Source organism: Stegostoma tigrinum, chromosome 23 (genome assembly GCF_030684315.1).
Source record: "Stegostoma tigrinum isolate sSteTig4 chromosome 23, sSteTig4.hap1, whole genome shotgun sequence".
Taxonomy (NCBI): Eukaryota; Metazoa; Chordata; class Chondrichthyes; order Orectolobiformes; family Stegostomatidae; genus Stegostoma; species Stegostoma tigrinum.
In genome coordinates this window covers 14,847,365-14,873,638 of record NC_081376.1, presented here as the reverse complement: position 1 = coordinate 14,873,638, position 26,274 = coordinate 14,847,365, and the positions used below count along the sequence as shown (strand labels likewise).

Here is a 26,274-nt window from a genome sequence, read left to right as displayed (position 1 = left end):
TCCCTCCCTAATGGCATTGTGGGTCAACTCACAGCAGATGGACTGCAGCTATTCTAGAAACCAGCTCATTACCACCTTCCAAGGGCAAATAAGGGTGGGCAATAAATGCTGGGCCCAGCCAGTGTCACCCATATCTCACAAATAAAGAAAAGCTATCAAAATATTGGTGATAGGGAAGAAATGGATGAATTGACAGACAAAAATTACCAATCCGTATGGGAAGGAGGGACACTGTGGCATGTCAGGTGACCAGTGGTGGGTTTGGGTGGTTGGGTACTTGAGGTCATGGGATGTTACTTTAAAGAACATGCCAACTCTGAACTAGCCACTCTTACATAAAGGCCTTCAAAAACACCCAGTCCATTTGCAGCTTCAAACTCATAGGTTTGCTGCTCTTTAAATGTGACAACACCATGAGAGATAGATTAATAGAATCCCTACAGTGTGGAAACATGCCATTCAGGCCCAACGCACATCCCACCCAGACCCATTCCCCTATCCCTGCAGTTCTCATGTTTAACCCACCTAACGTAAACATCCCTGAACACTTCGTGGAAATTTAGCATGGCCAATCCACCTAGCCTGCACATCTATGGACTATGGGAGGAAACCGGAGCACCTGGAGGAAACCCATGCAGACTCGGGGAGAAAGTGCAAACTCCACATAGAGAGTTGCCTGAGAGTGGAATCAAACCCAGGTCCCTGGCGCTGTGAGGCAGCGGTGCTAACGACTGAGCCACTGTGCTGCGCCAAATACTTTGACAAATGTAACCGCTCAACACCATCATCATCTCATGGCAACTAGAAATAGGCTGTAAATGGCAGCCTTACCAATGACACTCATTTCTGCACAATGAAGGAGCAGAGTAAAGCAAAGATCATTTTCACCCACAAGCACAAAATAAATGAAATCTTCATCAAAAAAGTTGTTGCAACTCTGTGATTAATTCCACATGTTTGCCTGTCCATGCAGTGTGGGGTTTTACATGTAAGAAAGAGTCCCATTTACTTCACAGCCAGATTTACAACCCCAGGATGCCCCAGAGCACTTTACAGCCAGTTGAATATTATTATGAATTGCAGTCACTGTTGCCATATCAGATAGTCAGTCATTCATACACAGCACGATGTCCTGTATTATGTGGAATATATGAGGGAGTGGGCACTGTTGGAGGGTCAGTGCTGAGGGAGAGGGCACTGTCGGAGGGTCAGTGCTGAGGGAGAGGGCACTGTCGGAGGGTCAGTGCTGAGGGAGAGTCGCACTGTCGGAGGGTCAGTGCTGAGGGAGCAGGCACTGTCGGAGGGTCAGTGCTGAGGGAGAGGGCACTGTCGGAGGGTCAGTGCTGAGGGAGAGTCGCACTGTCGGAGGGTCAGTGCTGAGGGAGCAGGCACTGTCGGAGGGTCAAGGCTGTGGGAGTGGGCACTGTTGGAGGGTCAGTGCTGAGGGAGAGTCGCACTGTCAGAGGGTCAGTACTGAGGGAGCGGGCACTGTCGGAGGGTCAGTGCTGAGGGAGCAGGCACTGTCGGAGGGTCAGTGCTGTGGGAGTGGGCACTGTTGGAGGGTCAGTGCTGAGGGAGAGTCGCACTGTCGGAGGGTCAGTGCTGAGGGAGTTTCACATTGTCGGAGGGTCAGTGCTGTGGGAGTGGGCACTGTCGGAGGGTCAGTGCTGAGGGAGAGTCGCACTGTCGGAGGGTCAGTGCTGAGGGAGCGGGCACTGTCGGAGGGTCAGTGCTGGGGGAGCGCCGCACTGTCGGACGGTCAGTGCAGAGGGAGAGTCGCACTGTCAGAGGGTCAGTGCTGAGGGAGCGTCGCACTGTCGGAGGGTCAGTGCTGAGGGAGCATCACACTGTCGGAGGGACAGTGCTGAGGGAGCGTCACACTGTCGGAGGGTCAGCGCTGTGGGAGCGGGCACTGTCGGAGGGTCGGCGCTGTGGGAGCGGGCACTGTCGGAGGGTCAGCGCTGGGGGAGCGGGCACTGTCGGAGGGTCAGCGCTGGGGGAGCGGGCACTGTCGGAGGGTCGGCGCTGGGGGAGCGGGCACTGTCAGAGGGTCGGCGCTGGGGGAGCGGGCACTGTCGGAGGGTCGGTGCTGGGGGAGCTGGCACAGTCGGAGGGTCGGTGCTGGGGGAGCGGGCACTGTCGGAGGGTCGGCGCTGGGGGAGCGGGCACTGTCGGAGGGTCAGTGCTGAGGGAGAGTCGCACTGTCGAAGGGTCAGTGCTGAGGGAGCGGGCACTGTCGGAGGGTCAGTGCTGAGGGAGCGGGCACTGTCGGAGGGTCAGTGCTGGGGGAGCGCCGCACTGTCGGACGGTCAGTGCAGAGGGAGAGTCGCACTGTCAGAGGGTCAGTGCTGAGGGAGCGTCGCACTGTCGGAGGGTCAGTGCTGAGGGAGCATCACACTGTCGGAGGGACAGTGCTGAGGGAGCGTCACACTGTCGGAGGGTCGGCGCTGTGGGAGCGGGCACTGTCGGAGGGTCGGCGCTGTGGGAGCGGGCACTGTCGGAGGGTCAGTGCTGAGGGAGCGGGCACTGTCGGAGGGTCAGTGCTGGGGGAGCGCCGCACTGTTGGTCGGTCAGTGCAGAGGGAGAGTCGCACTGTCGGAGGGACAGTGCTGAGGGAGCGTCACACTGTCGGAGGGTCGGCGCTGTGGGAGCGGGCACTGTCGGAGGGTCGGCGCTGTGGGAGCGGGCACTGTCGGAGGATCAGCGCTGGGGGAGCGGGCACTGTCGGAGGGTCGGCGCTGGGGGAGCGGGCACTGTCAGAGGGTCAGTGCTGGGGGAGCGGGCACTGTCGGAGGGTCGGTGCTGGGGGAGCTGGCACAGTCGGAGGGTCGGTGCTGGGGGAGCGGGCACTGTCGGAGGGTCGGTGCTGGGGGAGCGGGCACTGTCGGAGGGTCAATGCTGAGGGGGCGGGCACTGTTGGGGGGGGTCAGTGCTGAGGGGGCGGGCATAGTCAGAGTCGGTACTGAGGGTGCGGGCAGTGTCGGAGGGTCGGCGCTGGGGGAGCTGGCACAGTCGGAGGGTCAGTGCTGAGGGAGCGTCACACTGTCGGAGGGTCGGCGCTGTGGGAGCGGGCACTGTCGGAGGGTCGGCGCTGGGGGAGCGGGCACTGTCGGAGGGTCAGTGCTGGGGGAGCGGGCACTGTCGGAGGGTCGGCGCTGGGGGAGCGGGCACTGTCGGAGGGCCGGTGCTGGGGGAGCGGGCACTGTCGGAGGGTTGGTGCTGGGGGAGCTGGCACAGACGGAGGGCCGGTGCTGGGGGAGCGGGCACTGTCGGAGGGGTCAGTGCTGAGGGGGCGGGCACAGTCAGAGTCAGTACTGAGGGAGCGGGCAGTGTCAGAGGGTCAGTGCTCAGGGAGCGGGCAGTGTCAGAGGGTCAGTGCTTGAGGGAGCGGGCACTGTCGGAGGGTCAGTGCTGAGGGAGCGGGCACTGTCGGAGGGTAAGTGCTAAGGGAGCACCGCGCCATCAGAGGATCAACTTGTCAATGCCCTTTTGGAGTTTCACACTCTCCTCCTCACAGTTTGTAGTTCTACCAAGTTTAGTGTGATCTTCAAAATTTTAAATTGTCTCCTGTACACCCCCATCCAGTTCATTACATCTGGAAAAGCAATGGTCGAAATTCTGACCCTTGGTAACTCTACTGCAAACTTTCCTCTGGCCTGAAAATTATCCATTGGCACTTACTCTGTTTTTTTTGTCATTCAGCCAATGTTGTGTCCACATGGCTGCTGACCCTTGTCTCCCGTGACCAACGACCTTCTTCCAGTTCCTACTCTCTCTGTAACAGCCTCTCTCACAAATCAGGCCTAGAATGTTGATGGAGGCGCTTGCCCCAGATAGAGCTCAGTAGATTTTCTTCTCATTTCCCTCTCTTTTCCCTTCTCTTTGGTGTTTTCTTCATTTTTCTCTCAGCCTCAAACTTCTGGCCTTGGGCTTTCTGCATAGACCTGGTGCAATGACCTCCTGGCCCGGTGTGGCAGCCTATCGGCCTGGTGTAGCAATCTCTCAGTGGCCTGCCATGGCCATCTCTCGGCCCAATATGATGGTCTTTCGGCAGTCTCTCGGTCCAGCGTGGACCTCCAGTCTTGAGTTGATTCCTCAAAGCCCACTCCCTTCATGGTTAAGTACTTAAGAAAAACTATAATGTTTGAACTTTCAACTTTATTGCTTTATCTTCTACTTAAAACCAAGAAGGTCTACAATGTGTAACTTGTAGCTTTATTTCCTATGTTTTACGCTAACCTATAATTACCACAATGTTTCACTTTTAACTTTGTTCTTTCTTTCTAGCCTGTTCTTAAATTCTGTACCTAGATACATTGTACCTAAGATGATGCTTTGTGTGACGACATTATGTACTTTTCTGTGTACTCCTGTACTTTTGTGATTGAGTCTATGTGACAATAAAATCAAAATCAAATCACAGATAGTAAGAACTGCAGATGCTGGAGTCTGAGATGACACAGTATGAAGCTGGAGGAATCCAGCAGACCTTCTACAGAAATGGCTAAGGAAGGGTCCCAAACTGAAATGTCAAATTTCCTGCTCCTCAGCTGCCTGGCCTGATGTGTTTCTCCAGCTCCACACTGTGTTGTCTCAAAATCAAATCAAGTTTGTTATACAGCACTGTGTCCAGCATTTTCTGGAAATCCACGTATACCATATTGGCAGCAATATTTTCTTCAAGCCTTTCTGTTGCCACTTCAAAAAAAATCCCCACAAGTTAATTAAAGCAGACTTCACCTTTTGAAATTAATGCTGACTCTTGCCAATCAACTCACATTTTCCATGTGACAACTAATTCTATCCTGAATAATTGTTTCTAGAAGCTTTCCAACTACTGAAGTTAAACTGACAAGTCTATAATTGCTGGGGTTATTCTTACAGCCTTTCTTGAACAAGGCTGTAGTTTAATTTTCTGGTACCTCCCCTGAGTCCAGGGAAGACTGAAAGATTATGCCTAGTGCCCACAATTTCTACCCTCACCTCCTTCAAAATTCCTTGGATATATCCATTAAATTTTGTTGAGAAATTTAAGAATTGAGAAGTGATAATCTTCTCATGGAGCTTATTTATTCAATCACTTAACATAGATTGTTTACATTTCTAGGGAGCATGATATAATAGCCAATGCATCATCAAGAGTGTGACTGTGGTTAGATTTAGGGTGGTGCCAAAGACATTTTGCAAACTGAAAAACTGAAGTGAGTTTTGGAAAATTAAAACCAATGCATCGATTATCTCATTCGCCACTTTTTAAGCCCCTTGGAGAGAGTGCACCATCCTTGTCAGCTCACAGTTTCAACCATTTGTTTAATCCCGTTTCTCTGGTGATTGTATTTTCTCGAGTTCCTCTCTTCTTTCCATTTCCTGACTTATCACTTCTCCTTGGATGTATTTTGTATCCTCTTTAGTGAAAAGCCATGCTAAATATCTGTTCAATTCATCAACCATCTCCTTATCTACCATTATCAGTTCTCCAAACTCACTTTCTAACAGGCCACAATTACTTTCTTAACACTTTCTTCTTTAAATGTTTGTAGAAACATATTCTGCCTGGAAGTCAGTGGTGAGTGGTGTTCCACAGGGCTCTGTCCTTGGGCCTCTACGGTTTGTAATTTTTATTAATGACTTGGATGAGGGGATTGAAGGATGGGTCAGCAAGTTTGCAGACGACACGAAGGTTGGAGGTGTCGTTGACAGTATAGAGGGCTGATGTAGGCTGCAGCGGGACATTGACAGGATGCAGAGATGGGCTGAGAGGTGGCAGATGGAGTACAACCTGGATAAATGCGAGGTGATGCATTTTGGAAGGTCGAATTTGAAAGCTGAGTACAGGATTATGGATAGGATTCTTGGCAGTGTGGAGGAACAGAGGGATCTTGGTGTGCAGATACATAGATCCCTTAAAATGGCCACCCAAGTGGACAGGGTTGTTAAGAAAGCATATGGTGTTTTGGCTTTCATTAACAGGGGGATTGAGTTTAAGAGTCGTGAGATCTTGTTGCAGCTCTATAAAACTTTGGTTAGACCGCACTTGGAATACTGCGTCCAGTTCTGGTTGCCCTATTATAGGAAAGATGTGGATGCTTTGGAGAGGGTTCAGAGGAGGTTTACCAGGATGCTGCCTGGACTGGAGGGCTTATCTTATGAAGAGATGTTGACTGAGCTCGGACTTTTTTCACTGGAGAAAAGGAGGAGGAGAGGGGACCTAATTGAGGTATACAAGATAATGAGAGGCATAGATAGAGTTGATAGCCAGAGACTATTTCCCAGGGCAGAAAAGGCTAACACGAGGTTTAAGCTGGTTGGAGGAAAGTATAGAGGGGATGTCAGAGGCGGGTTCTTTACACAGAGAGTTGTGAGAGCATGGAATGCGTTGCCAGCAGCAGTTGTGGAAGCAAGGTCATTGGGGACATTTAAGAGACTGCTGGACATGCATATGGTCACAGAAATTTGAGGGTGCATACATGAGGATCAATGGTCGGCACAACATTGTGGGCTGAAGGGCCTGTTCTGTGCTGTACTGTTCTATGTTCTATGTTCTATGTTCTATTTGTTCACAACACAGGGGGGAGGGGAGGTGGCAACAGTGGAGGGTATTATTACCTTACTCTTCTATCGAAACAACTCATGAGATCTTTAAATTCACCTTAAGAGGGTACGTAGAAAAAACAGCACACACTTTTCTGAACAACAATACTCCCTCATACCTAGACTGCCAGACCAAAGGGTCTGTTTGCGTGCTGCAAGACTCTACAGCTCTGTGGAGGCAGTTTGTGCTCCAATCTCTGGATTAGGACTTGACCCCACGTCTTCCAACTCAGAAGAAGAATCCTGCCAACTAAGCAACACCTGACAGCAGTTCTTTGGGGTGAAGAAAGGATAATAAACTTTTCCAGCATGTTTGTTCAGATTAAAAACTGGAGAGAATCTACAATTGATGTGGCTTGTGCTCGATAGTGTAAACTAGTAGAAGCAAATAAGCGATTTTTTAAAAATCTGTAAGTTTCTTATATGTCAGTGGGGTTCAAATTAGCTGTGGAATTCTGTTTGTTCAATATCAAACATCCTCTGAATTTAAAAAATGGACTGGTTCTCTGTGTTACAGTTGCAAAGCACTATTCCGGGTTTGATGGTTATTAAAGGAGAAAAACTAAAGGACATTTTTGAAATACGTTTTGCAGGTGATGCAAAATTACCTTTGTATGTGTCTTTGTTCATTTGGAAGCAATCAATGCTGCTGCCAATGAACTCATGTTGTGACACCTGCCAAACACTGCAAAGAAAACAGTTTTGCTCACCATCAAGGCGAGGAACTGATTCCAAACACAATTTGAAAAGCAACATTTACTGGCTCACTTCATTGTCTGGTTTCATACCTTGAGGCAAAGACTGAATGCAGAGTTTGGCATTCATAAGAACAGGGATTTAAGACTATTTCATTTTAAATGGGAAAAGGGCAACAAATTTTGTGAAGATTATGGACTGATATCAGGAGGACATCTGTTCCACTTCATTTAGTAACGACAATGCCGAATTGTTTTGGCTGTTGGATGTATTAGATTGTAAAAATGTAGTAATGAAATGAAACAAACTATTTAATACCCTCTCTTCAACCTGTTCAATGGCAAACTTCTCACATTTGTTGATGACTCTATTAGTCGTATCAATGTAATGCCTGTCATTTTGTCACTGTATTATTACTATGCCTGTGAGCTCACTATCCTCAAAATGGGATATAGTCATAGGAGAATTACCCTAATCTGAATCTTTCACCTGCTGTTTGAAAACTGTGAAGTCCTTTCTTTTGTTGTACTTCTTAGATCAAGGATGACTTGTTTCCAGTCTGGTTCAATGCATTCTGAAACTTCTGATCAGTCCAATGCGCAATCTGCAGACTTTGCCACATGTGGGCCAGGTGGCACTTGAAGGGTTGAAGAGATGGTTGCTCAACTCTGCACTTTTCCAATGAAGTCCCTCGCTGGTTCCGAGGCCTCCTCTGTTTGATCATTCACGAGCCAGAATGTTCCCAAATTATGGGATGTTTGACCCCTTCAAGATTGTTTCGAGGATATCTCTAAAATGTTTCCATTCACTTCTGAGGAATCTCATGCGACAGACAGAGGTTCTTTGGAAGTTTAATATCAGACACACAAATGACATATTGCACCCAACAGAGATGATTTTGTGCGACTAGTGCTTGTTTGCTGGGTATTTTGTAGAGAATATTGCTGCTAATTGCATTAATTGTCATCAGATTAGGAGGGTCATGCAAAGGCACCGCATCTTGGATCTTCTTCAGTGCATCCAAGAATCTGCTGAATGTTGTCCACGTTGCTGAATTATTGAAGAACACAGATCACTGCTGCTTGGTTAACCCGAGTATTGGGATAGAGATATCAAGGTGTGGAGCCAGATGAACACAGCAGGCCAAGCAGCATCAGAGGAGCAGGAAAGCTGACGTTTTGGGCCTAGACCCTTCTTCAGAAATAGGGGAGGGGAAGGGGGTTCTGAAATAAATAGGGGGAGAGGGGGAGACGGATCGAAGATGGATAGAGAAAATAGGTGGAGAGGAGACAGACAAGTTAAAGAGGTGGGGATAGAGCCAGTAAAGGTGTAGTTCTGAGGAAGGGTCACCGGACCCAAAACGTTAACTCTGTTTTCTCCTCCACAGATACTGCCAGACCTGGTGAGCTTTCCCAGCAACTTTGTTTTTGTTCCAGGATGGACCTGTCATCTGTGGAATGGGAGGGGGAGTTGAAATGGTTCGTGACTGGGAGGTGCAGTTGTTTAGTGTGAACCGAGTGTAGGTGTTCTGCAAAGCGGTCCCCAAGCCTCCGCTTGGTTTCCTCAATGTAGAGGAGGCCACAACAGATACAGCGGATGCAGTATATCACATGATGTGCAAGTGAACATCTGCTTATTATTGAAAGTCATCTTGGGGCCTGGGATGGGGGTGAGAGAGGAGGTGTGGGGGCTAGCGTAGCATTTCCTGCGGTTGCAGGGGAAGGTGCCGGGTGTGGTGGGGTTGGAGGGGTGTGGAGCGGACAACGGAGTACCGGAGAGAGTGGTCCCTCCGGAAAGCAGGCAAGGGTGGGGAGGGAAAAATGTCTTTGGTGGTGGGGTCGGATTGCAGATGGCAGAAGTGTCGGAGGATGATGTTTTGGATCCAGAGGTTGGTGGGGTGGTACATGAGGACGAGGGGGATTCACTTTTGGTTTTTATTGCAGGGACGGGGTGTGAGGGATGAGTTGCGGGAAATGCGGGAGACACAGTCGAGGGCATTCCCAACCACTGGGGGGGGGGGGGCGCGGGGCGGGTGCTGGTGGGGAGGTGGGAATCTTGCGGACCTTGATAAACGAGGACATCTGAGATGTACAGGAGTGGAATCCTCATCCTGGGAGCAGATGCGGCAGAGGCGAAGGATTTGGGAATAGGGGATGGCATTTTTGTCAGAAGGTGGTTGGGAGGAGGTGTATTCTAGATAGTTGTGGGAGTCGGTGGGCTTGAAATGGATATCGGTTTCTAGGTGGTTGCCAGACATTGTGACAGAGAGGCCCAGGAAGGAGAGAGAGGTATTAGAGATGGTCCAGGTGAACTTAAGGTTGGGGAGGAAGGTGTTGGTGAAATGGATGAACTGTTCGAGCTCCTCGCGACAACACGAGGCGGCACCAATTCAGTCATCAATGTAACGGAGGAAGAGATGGGGTTTGGGGCCTGTGTAGGTGCGGAAGAGGGATTGTTCCAAGTAACCTACAAAGAGGCAGGCATAGCTTGGCCCCTTGCGGGTACCCATGGCCACCCCCTTTGTCTGTAGGAAGTGAGAGGAATTGAAAAATTTGTTGAGGGTGAGGACGAGTTCGGCTAAGTGGATGAGGCTGTCAGTGGAGGGGAACTGGTCGGGCTTGCAGGACAAGAAGAAGTGGAGGGCCTTTAGGCCATCTGCATGGGGAATACAGGTGTATAGGGACTGGATGTCCATGATATAGATGAGGTATTGGAGACCAGGAATTGGAAGTTCTGGAGGAGGTGTAGGGCATGGGTGGTGTCACAGACGTAGGTAGGGAGTTCCTGGACCAAGTGGGAGAAAATGGAGTCCAGATAGGTGGAAATAAGGTCGGTTGTGCAGGAGCAGGCAGAGACAATGGGTCGACCAGGGCAGTCAGGTTTGTGGATTTTGGGAAGGAGATAGAAGCGGCCGGTGCAGGGTTGGGGAACGATGAGGTTAGAGGCTGATTGTCAAATATTCTTTTCCTCAGTTGACCAAAAGCAGAGCTGGCATGTTGGAAATGAATTTGAATTTCATCATCCACTTAGGCTTCCATCAAACCAAGCCTACTAATACAAGGAAAATGGCACACCTGGCCCACCATCTCACTGTTGATCTTTATCAATGGAGGGAGGTGTTTGCTGTTGGATTGTTTTGTGAAAAATCCTTTCTCTCACATGGCTCAGAGAAGGAATGGACCATGACTGGAACTCAGTTTCTGACAGTGTGCATATGAAGGACCATCAGCTTTTGAAGTTCAATAATTGAGGTTGGAGTGGCTTTGGTTTTGATTCAAAAGCTTCATATGTTGAATGCTTTCCTGTCTGCTCTGTCAATTATCTCCATGCCTGTGGATAACTTGCTGGCGGTGAGATGCAGTGCTGCAGAGAGGAAACTGGAGAAGGGAGCTGATGCAATGCTAAAGCCTTGTGTTATCCCTGTAATCACTGGGTTAGGGATTGTGGAGATTTGTTGGTGAGAATCAAAGCTAACATGTTATTGTGCAGTCGGTAGGGGTGGAAAATTATGACAAATTTCTGACGATAGACAAATTTGAGGTGGGTATTCTTGAACTGGCCCTGAGTTACAGAGACTGTAATTGGTGTTGGTTCTTGTATTTTCCTCCGATATTGCTGTCCAGTGAAAATGATATCTGTGATACCTCTCAATTGGCAAAAACAGCATTGTGACTCTGGATGGTGTTCCTCACTATCTAGGAGGTGATAGTTGAGGAGAACCCTTGCAATGGTCTTCTCTATGGCAGACAGCAGAGACACCCCTGTACAGGTATCACATTTGGATTTCTGTCCTTCTTGATTATAGTCAAGATCTTGCAACCTCCCAGCAAACACTGTTCTTCTTAAAGAGGAATATAAGGTTGTACAGCTGGGACAGGTGCATGACTCAAAGAAGACATTAAAAAGAGTTTGAGCCTGGAATTTAACTCCTTGAAAATGTTCAAGAGATGTCATTGATGATGTGATATATGACCACACAGGGTGGTAGTGAATTGGTGTTACATCTCTTCCATTGTTCTTTTCTTTCAATGGCGATGGAAAACAAAGTTGAGCAGGATTGGGTTGCTCAATTACGGAGGAGTTCTGCTAACTCTGTCAATCATGAGAAGCTGTTTACAGCTCTGAGTTACTTCATCTGCATTCACTATTTCAGATCTTCTTCAAAGTTATCATAAAAATCTGGAACTAATTCTCTCTAAATCACTATGGTATATCAACTAAAGTTGGCAAAACTTGAGACTGATACAAGGAATATGATACAAATGGGTTCTGGTATAAATCAGCTATGACCTAATTATACCTGGCACAGCAGAATTGAGTGCTTGTGTTTCCATTTCCACTAAAGGATACCATGACTTTTGAAGATCATTGTAGTTATGCCTGAAATAGGACCAACAGAATCTTTGATCTTGGATGCCTGAGTTATATACTTCTCTGAGGAAGGATGGTATCCTTTTAGTGTAAAAGCAAAAGAAGGATATTGTTTTACTTGAGCACTTGTTTTGTGCTACTCATCAGTACTATTACTCCTCAGTGTTAGCCCAGATGATGTTCTTAAATGCCTGGAGCATAGCTTAGAGCCAGGGAACCTGAGTTCAATGTACTACCAAATAAACCGAGTTGGTAATAGTCACTTTGAAGGAACATGAACATCTGCAGTCTGTGCATACAGTCAGATCTACTCTGTGTATATATAAATGTTAAAATTGGCAGATTTCTGACATTGTTTCATTATTTGCAGATCTGTTTGAGTTTTACATTGGCCTCTGTATGTTATTTGATTGTGCAAATCATTTCTGTTACCGTGTTTCTGACTTGAGGAAATGCTGTAACCCCTGAGTGTATGAACTATATCATATTTATTTTGCTCAAAGCAAGTAAATATTTAGACTAGCATGGTTGGTTGGTAGGTAGGAAGGAATCATGTAGTGCCCGGATGGCACATTGGCTTAATGGTTAGCACTGCTGCCACACAGCACCAGGGATCAGGGCTCAGTTCCAGCCTTGGGTGACTGCTTGTGTGGGGTTTGCACATTCTCTCTGACTGTGTGGGTTTCCTGCAAGCACTTTGGTTTCCTCCCACAGTCCAAAAGACACTTAGGTTATGGGGATTGGACACATAGGCTGGTTGGATTAGCTGTGGGAAAGGTCGGGTGGGGGTGCTGGATCTTAGTGGGATGCTTTGTAGAGGGTTGGTGCAAACCCAAATGACCTCTTCCACACTGTAGGGATTCAAGGTCCTGGTGAAGGAAAGCAATATGTGACAGCAATGTTAAAGGGTGGTAGAATTTTGAAAAATTGGTGAACGGCCTGCAGGCCGGGTGAGACCACACCTCAACAGGACAGGAGCAGAAGTGCAGGAGATCCATTGGATTTGGCCCGAAACTAGGGATTGGGATTATGATGCAAGATTACCTGGTGACTAGCCCCGGCACAGCAAACAAACTATATGCTGCCTATTCATGACCGTGAATGTCGGGAGCAACGTGGTGTTAAATCCATTGCTGACTGGCTGCATGCTCAGCAGTGGAGGGACCCAATGTCATGCAAGACTGGCACAGTGCACTGCAGGCCTGGATCTCTGAAAACCATGCTGCCCTTTTGCGGCGAGGGGTAGGTTTTTGTGGGGGGGTTGGTGGGGGCGATGCTCTCCAATTGCAGGAGCTGACAGAACAGACTCTGGAATGCTCTGGTAATAGAGCAACTGAAACAGGATTTCAGATTTCCTGAAGTCATGCTGATAGCTTCAGCAATACCAGCTGAAAAGGAGGAGAGAGGCCACAGTTCCTGGGTGGGGGTAAAGGAGGCTGTAAACAGGCCATCATTTGGGAGGATCAATTCCCAGAGTCTAGCCTAAATAACCCAGCTGTGGTGCTAGAGGAAATTCAAGCAGGATATGACCATAAGACCATCGACATAGGAGCAGAAATTAGACTGTTTAGCGACAGGTCTTCAAATACCATCTCTCACCCATCACACTGCTAATCTATTACTTATGTGAATAAATCACACCCCATCAGCAATGGCAACTCAAACCTAACTTTCACAAAGCATACAAACACCAACGTTGCCAGCCTCATACCCACCAACTTGCACCTGGTTATTACAGGAAATCACTCCGACATGGGCAATGCCCTCACTGGCATTCTTCACACTTTCTCACAGCATATCGCCAAATGAAGTGACTGAGAGCTGGCAGACACAGGTATGCCTTCATGCCCTGATCCCCTGGGGGCGGGGCAGGGGATTGTTCCTTATTGGATGTGACGAACACCATTAGATCTGGAGTCACTGAGAACATTCTGGATGATAGAAAGCCTCTCACAAATCCCACATTCTGCCATCTGACATGAAGTGCAACCTGCACATGACCGTGTGACCGTGAATTTTTTTTACTCTCCACCCCAATCCACCTTCATAGCCACCGGTAGCACCATGGGTCCAATCATAGGAGGTGACACACTTCAGTGACCATCACCTTGCAAACATGTAGCTGCCTCAGACATTGACTCTGGCTGACTTGCGGGTAGGTGATTTGAAGCAAACCCTCGGCAGTTCGGACCGTCTCCTGTGAGCCCTCATCTTCCTCCATCTACAGACAGCCTCCCCTCCCTGCTCCTTTTCCAGGCCACGCTGTAGCTCTGGGCGAAATTACTGCAGACTGAAGCAGAATGTCTCCTGACAGTGTCCCTGACCCCACACATCTCTTCTGATATCCTTGTCAAAGCTCACCCTTTCCAGAAATTCAAGGAAAACATCAAGATGTATGGAAATCGTGCGGCGAGTGGCACTGAGGTAAATGATTATTCGTGATCAAATTAAACAATGGACCAGGCTTGATGGGCTGAATGGTCTGCTTCCATTCCCATTGCCTTGAATTGAAAACATCTGAATTCCTCGAGCAGTAGTGAGCAGAACAGCAATAGGAATTCTAATGTGGTTCAAAGTTAAAATATGTTCCCTTTATTTATCTTTCATGGTATGGGGTCCTCATGCAGTTGAACACATGTTCATCTGAGAGTGATTAAAAGAAAACATTCACTGAACCTGGAGGGTCCAAAATGGAAAAATCAGATGCCAACTCAGACGCTGTTTGAAGTCAGGATTTGCCCACTGTGCATGTTTCCAGCATATGCTAGTGGCCTTACAGTCAGACTGTGCCACTCAGAGTAAGCCTGAATGCCTGGTGGATTCTTCTGAAGTCCCAGGTTTCCTTGGTGCCAGCACTTACAGGACTGTAGGGCAGAACTTTACAGACGATATTTCCATCGGAATACAATGATAAAACAGCTGAAAGTAACTTGCCTGTGCCCGTGAAACTGTCATTGAGCAACATCTAAAAGCATCAGAAACACAACCCGCAGACACTCCTTCAACCCAGGTCAGCATGCACCAAGCTTCATTCACTGAGAGATTCATCCGAACTGACAGTAATCCATGACACATTCTCTATGTATACATTCTAAATTCAGGTCCTAGTTCCTCCCTTAGTACAGTACGCAGCTCACATGCTGGGGCTTGCTTCATTTTGACAGTTTTTGAAGTTTCCTGTTTTATTTCTCTCTTGCTCATTGGCCCCTCTCCCAGTTTCAGTGTCTCTTTGACTACTCTCAAAGTGGCTCTCTTTTATCTCTTGATCTTCATAACTTCTTCCCCTAAATCGTTCCCCCGCACCCCCAAAATCCTCCTTAACATTTTATGACCGGGTCATTTTTCCTCTTTTCCTCACATGATCAATGGATATGTTCCTCATTCAATGCATTGCTCTGTTTCTGGTTATCTATGACATCTTTATCATTTTGAAGATGGAGTTATCTGGCCTATCTCCAGCTACTTTTGCCTCAGGTTACCAGCAGCTGCGGTATTTTTGGTCATCTTAATGCCATGGCTGAATTCTTTACTTTTTCACCCCATTGATGGCCTTCTGTGCTAATCTCTTCTCATGTGCTCTCACATTTGCAAGGCAAAAACAAAACAAATCCAATCATAATCTTCAAATATCAATCAAGCGTTGCATTCCTCCCAAGGAGATTGGGAGGAATGAGATTCCCCCTCTAGCATAATTTTCCCCTACTGCTATTGCGCTTATAATTTGATTTTTCTTCCTGCTCATTCCTTGCTCCGATTTGTGGATGATTCTCAATTTGTTTGCCTCCTCAGTATCTATGGAGCTCTGTTCACAGTACAGGATGATGTCTGTAAAATGACTAAGCGATTTCATATTTCGACTATCTTCTACTCATTGAGTGAATGTATTTTACAAAAGCTCGCAAAATGCTGCCTGACAAATACCCTGCCCCTGCACCTGTTCCCAGATTGGGACAAAAATCGCACCTCCCTCCGAAGTTTTTGACCATGCTTGCAATCTCCCACTGAGTTCTCCCAGCAGCAAGATTCCACTCCAATAGCACATATTTATTGAAAATTAATGGCCAGTAAATTGAAGGAGCAGATATCTGATAGAGGGATTGCACTCAAAGCTTGTGTGATTCCAAATAAACCTATTGGACTATAACCTGGTGTCGTGTGACTCATGACTTCGACACGGGAGAGCTCAACTGACCCATTTTACGCTATTCAATTCGGACATGCATGATCTGCAGCGCATCTCTGTTTCCCCACTTTTGATCACTATTCTTCGTCCAAAGCTATCTTCCAGTACTGAATTTCCATCCGCACCAGGAGGTTGCAGTAATAAATTTTAACCTGGACGTTGTTACTGTAAGATTAATTACTCTTTAAACATCCTGCACTTTGCAAGGATAATTTGCTCACTTAATCCACCAAAATAAAGATTTTGTTTAAAGTTGAACTCAGACCTTTAGACTCTTAAATACAGAGTTAGTGAGATTTTCCTTCAATCAGAAGTGTGCTATTCGTTGTATTTCCATATAGCCTGTAGCTTGGGTAGAAGACAGACACAGATGATGGGAAACAGAAACTTAAGCAGCTTACCTTGTCAGGTTTCACCTAAGAGATGTGATCTTTTGGAATACACTTCAACTGAGTGCACCCTCTTTACTCTGTAATGGATCAGGAGAGCGCTAGTTTTCGCTTCAGCAAATTGCTATTTTTGCCAGAGTGGGAAGAGCAGGACAGGAAGGTGCTTGAATTGAATAAAGCAACATGAACTGGCTGTGCTACTGCTTCAGATTGATAACAAGTTGCATCTTTTCGTGTGAAACTGAACCAGGTTTTTGCAGGAAAGAGAATGTGTGACATGGATCCATGCTCATCTCCTGCCACTTGTTTGCCATTAGAAATTTCTACTTCAATAGGTACAATTCTGCATGGGCCAGCGTGAGGCACCCGTAACTACATTCTTCCCCTCTAGAATTCTCCATTTACTGGAAGATCACTAGTGGGTTACTTTTACAACTAAGCTTACACATATACAGCACAGAGTAATCTCCAGGGAGAGCTTGTGCCTCAAGTGCTACAGTACAGAAGCTTGTGGCTTATAGTCATGTGATAACATCCAGCTACTTGGGTGTATTTGAATGCTGAGCTTCTTAGAAGAGGTTTTAAGCTGCCTTTTTGATGTGGTGTGGATAGACCCGCAATATCATTAGGGAGGGAATTCCAGGATTTTGACTCAGTGACACTGAGGGAACGGTGATATATTTACAAATCAGGGTAGGAGTAACTTCGAAGGAGCCTTGCAGGTGGTGGCATTCCTGTGAATCTCATGCTTTTGACCTTCTAGATGGGGCTGATTTAAGGTTTGATCCATGCTTTCTTTCACTTGGATTTAAAAGTTCATTGAGGAATTTTGCTTATATCTTTAACTTTTGTGATGATTCTGGGAAGAGAGGGGCTTGATTTACAGTGTGCTACCCCAATGAGGCATGACATGTCCAACTTCCACAACCATGCTCCTGTGTCAGGTATGGCTCCTGATTCCCCAGAGAATAGAGCAGGGCTAATTGATGCCACACTCCATCAGATACAGCTTTGATGTCAAGAACAGTCAGTGAACGTCTACACACCTCTGGAATCAGCTCTTCTTTGACCATAGATGGATGTCACTTTTAGGGTGAATACACAACAACCCTGTTTATTTTCCAAAGATGATTCTTTTATCCTATTTGTGAAAACAGTTAAACATTTAGTAAGAGCAAAATTAGTTATGCTGTTATGGGAACTGTAAAATTTACAAGGCACAAAGTCCTGACAGTCCATATAAAATTTCTGCTGTTTGATAACTCTTCTAGATCTTGCTATGGTGTAACCTCCTAAAAGTATGCATCTGACACTTGGCTGTGATCAGTGACTTGTTTGTTGTCCTGGTGTTACATTACACAGTTGTCACCTGGGTGTTATTTCATCTTCAATGTGCACAATTAGCATATTGTACACGACCCTTCACTGGCTATACTTACTCCTCAGCATCGTTGCAGTGTGTATTCTGAATCTACAAGGTCTGAACTTACTGCATATTTGGAAAACTTTGAATGTAACCATGCTCCCATCAAGTGAAATGTGACTGACGCTTTGGCCCTGTGTGTTGTTGGGCTTGGCCTATACCTACACGAGTCATGAACCATTGTCATTCACTCTGGTTTGTCAAAAAGTGCATCCTGCATCTGGGAGAATTTGGAAAGGTGGTGGCTTGGCAAGGTTATGCTCTCACGTTGCTTTGAATATGAACTTTGCCCAGTGATGGTGATACCATATCCAAAAGTATAGCTCTGAGGAGAAGCACAACAAACAAAAACACACAACACAACCAACTGTTGGTTCAACGCTACGCACTTCAGATCAAATGATTTATAGCTGGGAGCCATTCACATAGCGAGATTAATTGGTGTGCAAGTGATGAGGATGTCATGGTGTTCGTGACAATCTTTCAGTAGTCTACTCATACTGTGGAGTATTGTCAGAAATGTTCTGTGATGCATCAATCAAACTGAACATCGCACTCAATGAGCCTGCCTTGGACTTGTCTGAAGTGTTCTTTACCTGTCCAACAACTGGAAATTTGACAAAATTATCGCTGATTAAAATGAATAAAAATCATCATTGATGGTAAATCGATTGGTGTGATTTTGGATCAAGAGACTGACAAAATCTTGGTGCAGGTGTAGGTATTTTCCACATGTGACAGATCGCTCTAGCTTATACCTTGCACATCCTCACTAACTTTTCTATGTCACCATTTAGCCCTGGTCAATAGCCTCGTATACTTGTCTCATTCCCTCTCTGCCTGTACATTCTTGTATGGTTGTGACAACATCTCCCAAAGATCTTCATGTGAAAAGTATTGGTTTTCCTTTGAAAATAATGCCTCCTGACAAGGCAGGCTCATCTCCTTAAGGCCTAAAGCAGCTATGTATATCTGACATCTCTTTCATGGCATCAGGCTATCCTTTAAGATGTTTTACTTGATAATAACTTTTTCAGTGATGTTATTACTAATATCTGGAGCAAACAGAACTTAAACCCAGACCTCCTGGTCCAAAAATAGGGACACTGCCACTGCACTCCAGGAGTCCTAGATCTACCTTGAATCAACCTGTTCATACATGTTATGACACACACATATGGAGCAGGTATGGTCAGTATCTGAGCATCCTGGTTGAGAGGAAGAGACACTACCTGTGCACCACAAGAACCCCTTAAAGGCTATTCTTTGAGATATTTTTGAGCCAACCTGTTCACACGTGTTATTACACAGCCCTGGGGCAGGTGGGACGGATAATGTTGTAATTGCATTTATTTAGTGGGCCATTAACTGTTTTGGATGGAGGGTTCCTCAGGCAGCTTAAATTAGTCCCACTGTTAATGGAAACCTGTTACCTATTGCATCCAATGGCTGCCACCATGTAATAACAGTTTTATGTTATCTAGCTATAACTCAAATGAGGTACTTCGATTCTGTTTACTTAAAGATTTCTGGTGTGTTTATTTATTGGTAGGCTAATATATACAGAACAGACTCACAGAGTTATACAGCATGAAAACAGATCGTCCAGTCCAACCAGTCCACACTGACCATGTTCCCAAACAAAACTAGTCCCAGTTGCCTGCACTTGGCCCATAACCGTCCCAATGCATGTGCTTATGCAAATGTCTTTTAAATGTTCTAACTGTCCGTCACTTCCTCTGGCAGTTTATTCCCCACATGAACTGCCCTCTACATAAAAAATGTTGCCCTCATGTCCTTTTTAAAACTCTTTACACTTTAAAAATACGCCCCATAGTTTTAAGCTTCCCACCCTTAAAGACCCTTGTCGTTGCTCCTCATGGTTTTATAAAACTCTAAAAGGTCACCCCTCAACCTCCTATGCTGCTATGTCCCAGTCAATCTTTATAGTGCAAACCCTTCTTTCCCAGCAACATGCTGGTAAATCAATTCTGAGCCCTCTCCAATTTAATAACATCCTTCCTATAGCAGAGCAACCAGAACTATATACAATAATCCAGAAGAAGCCTCACCAATGTTCTGTACAACCCTCAACATGCCTTCCAAATTCCAATATTCAAAAGGTCTGAGCAATGAAGAGAATCATGCTAAGTGCCTTCTTAACAACCCTGTCTACACATTGCAGAATTTCAAAGAATTATATATCTGAACCCTTAGTTCTCTCTGCTCTACAACACCTTCCATGGCCCTGCCATTAATAGTACAAGTCTTGCCCTTGTTTGTTCTACCAAAATGTAATATCTTGCGTTTTCCAAATTAAACTGCATCTGCCACTCCTCAGCCCATTAAACCAATTGATCAAGGTCTCTTTGTAATATTTGATAACTTTCACTGTCCACTATGCCACTAATTTTGGCGCCATCCGCAAACTTGCTAACCATGTCTCTTAAATTCTCATTCAAATCATTTATGTACATGAGAAACAAAAGGAAACCCAGTACCAAACACAGCATATGCCTTTAATGCTACAGTGCAGAACCTGTGGTCAAGTTATAGCATCTGGGGACTTGGCTCATTTGTATATTGAGCTTTTTAAAGGGAAATCACTCCAAAGATCATTACATACCTGCATCGGTACTAATGCTAACTTAATGTTCGTAAAACAGGATTTGTTCGCTATTTTCACTAACAATGCTTCGTGTGTGGTTGCTGATTCAAGTTAAATACAGTAAGGGAACTGTTAAACCCCAAAACAGGTGAGATTGGGTCACATGGTATAGAAAAGAAATTTCAAACTCAAAACCAATTCACCTCAAACACACACACTTAAAGTTTTAATTGAGTTATAACAAGCAACTAACTTACTGCCAGGAGGCAGATCACTCATTCAATGTAAATTTATATGCATCTGTGTGTACCAGATGTTATCTGCCTTCTAGATTTAAACCTGATCGACTGGTTTGGCAATTGAATATCGGGGAATGATCAGACACAGAAGGAACCTGTCTGCAACGTTTTTTTGCAAAAGCTACCTAATTCATCTCATTCCTTTGCGCTTTCTGTGTAGCATCGAACAAATTTTCTTTCAACTCTTCATCCAATTCCCTTTCCAAAGATTTAATTAAATCTGCTGTACAGCATTATTGAAACACCTAAAAATGGTACTGTATTATTAGCTAATATATGATGACTGTAGCTAACCAAAATCCCCTGCTCTAAATTTGTTGAATCAAATTTTAATGCCTTGGTTTACAAAGCAGGTTTCTCAGAAACCTGTTCTTACGTTAATATTTCATGCCATGGCTTCACTGCACTTCAGTAGAATGCTATAATCAAACTTGATTGAAAATTGGAACAGTATGGGGAAAATATTTTAAGTATAAACATCTAAAGCAGCAGGTAATTAAGAGGAGAGGATTGTTAATTTGTCGGCAATGCCTTCAAAGGCAGCAGATGTAGATCCAATCATATGGTTACATTGACTGTGCAGTTGCAAAAGAAAACAATGCGGACCTGTAGGAGTGAAGTATGGAGGATAAATCTGAATTGTTAACTCTTTCACAAGGGCCATTGGAGATGGGGCAAAGATCTCCTTTTGTAACCCAAGAATCTGGCATCCTGATAGTGACAGGCAGCTGGGAGTGGGGCAGTGTGAAGGGATGCTGTAGGGTAAACACTGCTGCAGGCTGGATGTTGCAAAGTGAGGAGGTGCAGAGTACTGAGGAGATGTTGGGTGCTGTGGGGTGGGAGGGAGCTGAGTTATGACAGGGTATGGAATTATGTTTTGTAGACATGTAGAAGATGTGGAGTGAAGGGGTGCTGATGGAGTTCTGGGTGCCGAGGGGTGAGGGGATGTTGTGTATAGACTGAAAACCCAGAAGAATGGGTCTAGCTCAGGTCCTGACAAGTTTAACAGCAGAGCTTGATCCAGGTTGGTAACTCCATTTGCCAGGCGAAGCAAGTTACTGACTGACTGACTCAGAGGGAGGACCCGCAGCACAAGGCTGCCACTGAGGTTATGAGAGGAGGGACAAATTGAGGTTTGTAGCAAAGTGGCTCATTTTGATGGCTTAAAACTCCTGACAAATTAATTCCTAATGCACCAACAGTGATTGAACACAATGTCTGGGAATAGACATAACTACATTTTCACAGAATTGTCTAGAACCGTCAGAAGCCATTCAGCTCTTCACATCTGTGCCAGCTCTCCAAATGAGAAATTTACTTCATGCCATTCGCCCACCTTCACCCTGTTACACATGCAAATCATTCCCCTTTTTCTTAAAATAATAGTTGCATCCCCTTTTCGTTGTTTCACTTACTTCCATTATACTTTTAGCTAATACATTCCATAACTTGTTAAATTTTTACTGATTTCAAATTTTGCTTCCTTCACCCATTACTTTTAATCTGCAGTCTCTTATTCTCAATCGTCTCATGAATGATAAAAGTTCCTAGTGATCTATTTTGTCCAGTCTCAGGGATTTTAAATACTTCTATCAAATCTCTTTCCAGCTTTCTTTTCTTCAAGGAAGTGCCTCAACTTCTCCCATCTATCTTTGATAACTTAAGTTTATCTTCTTTTGAAAAACTGGCATTGGTGTTTTTTCTGCACCTTCTGTAATATATTCACGTTCTTCCTAAGGTATGGAGCCAAGAGCTGTACACAATACTCCAGCTGCTGTTTAACATCTTAGACAAGTTCACCATCAGCACTTTGCTTTTGTAGTCTATGCTCCTATGAATAAAGTTTAGGATGATCTATGCTTTATTAGCAACTCTTTCAACCAGTCCTGAAAGTTTCAATGACTTATGCCTAAATATATGGAGGTCCCTTTGCTTTTATATCCCTTTTAGAGTTGGACATTTTGTTTTGTTCTGCTTTTCCTAACAAAATGAATCACCTCAATTCTCCAGTTGTACTTCATCAACCATCTGTTTGCCACTGTGTCAACTTTTCTATGTCCTTTGGAGCTCTACATTATCTACCACAGTTTACAAGCTTCCAAGTTTTGTATCATTCATAAACTTTGGAGTTCTGTTCTGTCCACCAAGTTGAAGGGCATTAATATATATCAGGAAAGACATCAGTAAGTGAAACAAGTGATCTGAAATTACACTGTCATACTTTATCAGTCCAGAAAGATCAACCAACCAGACCCAGCAGAACACTTGTGAATTTAACATGATTTCCAGCAACTCTAACTGAGCAGTCAAATGTAAACATTTTCCCGACATTATCGCCTGGCGTGCTGTGCAATATTCTACATGATTCTGTATTTCACATGCTTCAGCCTATTCTTAATTATGTACTCCCTAAAAAAGGTCAGAAATGAGTATATAGATTGTGGTTTACTTACAAGGGCAGTATGTGTTTATATTGGGGGTTTGCTCTGTACTCGTTCGTATGCTCTGATTGGAAACAATTGAGGTTTTAACTCGATCAAAACCCAATCACCAGTAAGCAATTAAAATCAAACCCAAAGATTCTTAGAGCACAGGGGAGGCCATTTAGTCATTTGTGTTTGTGCTACTGCCTTGAAAGAGCTGTACAATTAAGCCCACAAACACCTGCCCTTTCCCTGTAGCCTGCAGCCTTACCCCTTAAAACCAAGGGAACTGTGGATACTGGATATCCAAAATAAATTGCTGAAGAAACTCAGGACATCTAGCAGCATCTGTGGAGAAACAACCAGAATTAATGTTTCGAGTACACTGATCCTTCCTCAGGACCTAACTGGACTTGAAACGCTAACTCTGCTTTCTCTCCACAGATGCTTCCAGACCAGCTGAGTTTCTCCAGTAATGTCTCTGTGTTTCTGCAGTTCTCCCCCTCACTTTTCATGCAATTCCCTTTGAAAACCATTTGTAATCTTCCAATAAGCATTCACTATTACACATTTCGCTTTAGTCTTCAGCAAAAGAAGATAAATTCTTTAATCTACTCGGAGATGTGAATGGATGCAGTCAGTGAGTTAAATTGGGTAACATACTGTCAACCCAGCAATGGCTCACTGGACAGCTTCTTCATGAATCGCACATTCTTGGGCAAAAGATTCACTGCAGAGATCAGAGTACAAAAAGCTAGGCTGACAATCCAGGGCACTACTGAAGGAATGGAGTCCCGCTGGGTGCAGTCCAAGATACCTCCTGATGAATATAAAGATCCTGCGGCATTGCTTCAAAGAAGAGGCCCATATTCGTCTCTCAATCAACAAAATTAATTATCCAAACACTGTTACATTGTTGTTTGTGGGAACATCTTGTGCGCACTTGGCTGCCATGTTTTCTTTATTCTGCAGTGACTACAATTTAAATAGCACTTCACTGGCTGCAGAGGTTTAAGACATCCTGAGTTCAAAAAAGGTGCTACATAAATGCAAGTCCTTATTTTTATTTCCCCTCATGCTATACTTTAAACAACTTACCCAAGGACTTGCTCCTCTTCTTCAGTGAAGCATTTGATGTGATCCAGTTTCCTCTCAGCACAAAATAATCTTCTTCAGTCTGTCTCAGCCTCAACCCTCACAATGATACAGCCAAGCGCCGATCTGGGTTATTGTTTCTGTTTGCATTGGCAAGCAACTTCTTTGCACCGAAAGTTATTTGCTTTGGCTTTAAACTCTAAGATTGCCACCCTTCAAATTACTGGAACCAGTCTGGGACTTGGTGTGTTAAGTCTCCAGAGTTACAGATGCCCATTGTTCAAGATCCAACAGGAAAAATAAAACTCATTTAAAACAGAAGGGAAAAAAAGCACCCCAGGCAAAGGGAAAGAAAATATGTGGTAAAACCAGCTGGAAGTCATTTCAGAGTAGGAGATGTTAGCAAGTGTGTGAACATGGAGCAGCTGCCTGGATTCTGAAACATTTGGGAAGCACTTTAGATTAGAATGTAGAAATAAAGCAGTCTCAGGTTCAGATCATTACCATTCAGTTGCTGGACTCAGAAGCAGCGATGCGCTTCTAAGGCTTTGTAAGGCTCTAGTTAGGCCACATATAGAATACTGTGTCCAATTTTGGGCCCCACACCTCAGGAAGGACATACTGGCCCTGTGTCCAGCGGAGATTCACACGGATGATCCCTGGAATGGTAGGTTTAACGTATGATGAACGGCTAAGGATCCTGGGATTGTACTCATTAGAGTTTAGAAGGTTGAGGGGAGATCTAATAGAAACTTACAAGATAATGTATGGTTTAGAAGGGGTGGATGCTAGGAAGTTGTTTCCGTTAGGCAGGGAGACTAGGACACGTGGGCACAGCCTTAAAATTAGAAGGGGTAAATTTAAAACGGAAATGAGGTGACATTTCTTCAGCCAGAGAGTGGTGGGCTTGTGGAATTCATTGCCGCAGAGTGCAGTGGAGGCCGGCACGTTGGATGCCTTCAAGGTAGAGATCGACAAATTCTTGATCTCAAAAGGAATCAAGGGCTATGGGGAGAGTGCAGGGAAGTGGTGTTGAAGTGCCCATCAGCCATGATTTAAATGGCGGAGTGGACTTGATGGGCCTAATGGCCTTACTTCCACTCCTACATCTTATGGTTATAGCAGAGAAGGTAACTCTTCAGCCCATTCTGTCCATACCAACTCCCCAAATGAGCAACTTAAAAAATTACACCTCCCTACACTTTCTCCATTGCCCTGAAACTTTTTTTTTTAAATCCATTCCCCATTTGAAATCCCCGATTATCATTACCTCGACCACATCATGAGACAAAAATGTTCCAGATTCTAACCAATCCCTATGTTTAAAAAAATGCTTTTCCTTGTGTCACTTTTACTACTCACTGTAAGTCACAGTCTGTTGGTGCTCGACCTATTCCCCCCATCAATCTACTTTGTCAGTCCTCTTTTCTGAGCTGTCCTGCTATGTTCAACAATTTGTGCATGCACGTCACAGCACTCTCTAACCCTGCTCCCATTTAGAAGTAGGCACTTGTTTTGCATTTCTTGTCCTTCCTAGTAAGCTATAATACATTATAAGCAGAGAACAGAAAGCTGATACTTCTTAAGTACTTTATACAGTTTCAGAACACCCAGATGTCCTTCACATCAACTAATGGACTTGTTGAATTCACGCTTGTTTATAAAGTACTTACAGAGCAAGATCTAACAAAATTAATGCGATCACGACCAGATCATTTCTCTGTACCAATATTGATTGAGTGATAAATGGTGGCCAAGTGACAGGTGAGAACTAGAATTCTCTTCCCAAAAAATCATGTTATGAGATAGTTCACATGCAACCAAGTAGGCAGGCAGGCAGAAAATCAATTTACCATCTTGTCTGAAGGCTCGCACGTCAGCCAATGCAACATACCCTCTTCTACACTGCAGCAACAGTACCAACTCAATGACTGAATTGCTTGAGATGGGCCAGATTCGCTGGTGAAAGGCTTTTAAAGAAGTACCTTGTATTGCTTCATTGGAGTAACAACACTCCTAGCCTATGCGAGTACCGTCGGCACATTAAAGAATTTAATTGCATGTCATAATAGTCTGAATACATCTTTAGGACTGAAAACAAAGAATCAATTCAGTTGAGGGCTAATAGAACAGGTGTAATGCAGTTAAATTAATAACAGAGCTCTGAAACCACTTAATTTCAATGATTGAATTGAC

The 26,274-nt window shown here is 45.0% G+C and overlaps 1 protein-coding gene across 1 annotated transcript in view; it reads right to left on the bottom strand.

The window, feature by feature from the left end:
• LOC125462292 (complement C1q tumor necrosis factor-related protein 1-like) overlaps window positions 1-24,253 on the bottom strand; it is a 30,554-nt gene extending 6,301 nt beyond the window's left edge. Inside the window, exon 1 of the mRNA XM_048552163.1 lies at window positions 24,082-24,253. The gene's annotated coding sequence lies outside the window, so the exon portion shown is untranslated. The remainder of the gene's footprint in view (window positions 1-24,081) is intronic.
• Window positions 24,254-26,274: the final 2,021 nt, after the last annotated feature.